The sequence below is a fragment of the Nyctereutes procyonoides genome, unplaced genomic scaffold (genome assembly GCF_905146905.1).
Source record: "Nyctereutes procyonoides isolate TBG_1078 unplaced genomic scaffold, NYPRO_anot_genome, whole genome shotgun sequence".
Taxonomy (NCBI): domain Eukaryota; kingdom Metazoa; phylum Chordata; class Mammalia; order Carnivora; family Canidae; genus Nyctereutes; species Nyctereutes procyonoides.
In genome coordinates, this window is record NW_026575125.1 from 116,893,453 (window position 1) to 116,894,591 (window position 1,139).

General features: G+C 38.7%; 1 pseudogene; it reads right to left on the reverse strand.

The window, feature by feature from the left end:
* Positions 1–256: 256 nt before the first annotated feature.
* LOC129518880 (thioredoxin-like) lies at positions 257–822 on the reverse strand (annotated as a pseudogene).
* Between the last annotated feature and the right edge of the window lie 317 nt (positions 823–1,139).

Sequence of the window (1,139 nt, forward strand, 5' to 3'; positions counted from 1 at the left end):
TTATTCCACTTTGGCCATTGGGAAGTCTTTCAGTTGACTCCTGTGTCATTTTGACAGGCTCCATAATAGTGGGATTTTGTTTTGTTTCATTTTTTAGCACTTCTTTTTTTTAAGGGTAAAATTAATATTTTATGGTCACTTATAATCAGATGGTAGTTGGGTATACATTCTTCATACTTGATCTTTCCTTTTTGTAGATAAACAAAATTATAAGTTTTAAATAGCTAGTGGCTGGTTATGTTTTCGGAGAACATAATTAGATTAATTCATTAATGGTGGCTTCAAGTTTTTCCTTATTAGCTCCAGAAAATTCACGCACCTCTTGTCTCCCTTTTTAAAAATTTGAATTCAATTAGCCCTTTTTTAAAAATTGGAAGGATGGGGCCACTGGATGGCTCAGTTGGTTAAGCATCCAACTCTTGATTTTGGCTCAGGTCATGATCTCAGAATTGTGAAATCAAACCCTGTGATGGGCTCTGTGCTTGGCATCAAGCCTGCTTAATACTCTCTCTCTCTCTCTCTCTCTCTCTCTCTCTGCCCTTCCCCCACCCACTTCTCTCTCCTTCTTTAAAACAAAAAACAAAAAACTGGAAGGTTGGCATGCATTTGACCTCACATTCTGAAGCAACATCCTGACAGTCATCTACACCTACTTCAATGGATACCACAATTGGAATACTTCTCAGAGAGAGAATGAAAGAAAGACTTGATTATTTTGCAAGGCCCACACCACATGCCTGACAAGTCAACTACAACCAGTTTATCTCCTGCACTGTTCAAGGCTCCCTAAAAAGCATACTTGCTCTCTATCTGCTCCACCATTTTGGCAGCTGGGGACTGACAACTGATGGTAAGGACTGATGAGAGGGGATCCAAAAATGCCTACTAGCTTACAGAGCATGCAGCCTGCCTTCCCTTTATAGCAACTAGCACTTATTTTTTAAATTTATGTATTTAATTTTTTATTTGAATATAGTTGACACACAAACTAATGGTTGCCAGAGGAAAGGGGGCCTAGGGAATGGACGAAATGGGTAAAGAGAAGTGGGAGGTATCCACTTCTAGTTATGAAATGAATAAGCCACAGGAATAAAACACACTGCATAGGGAATATAGTCTATGACATTGTAATAGTGTGT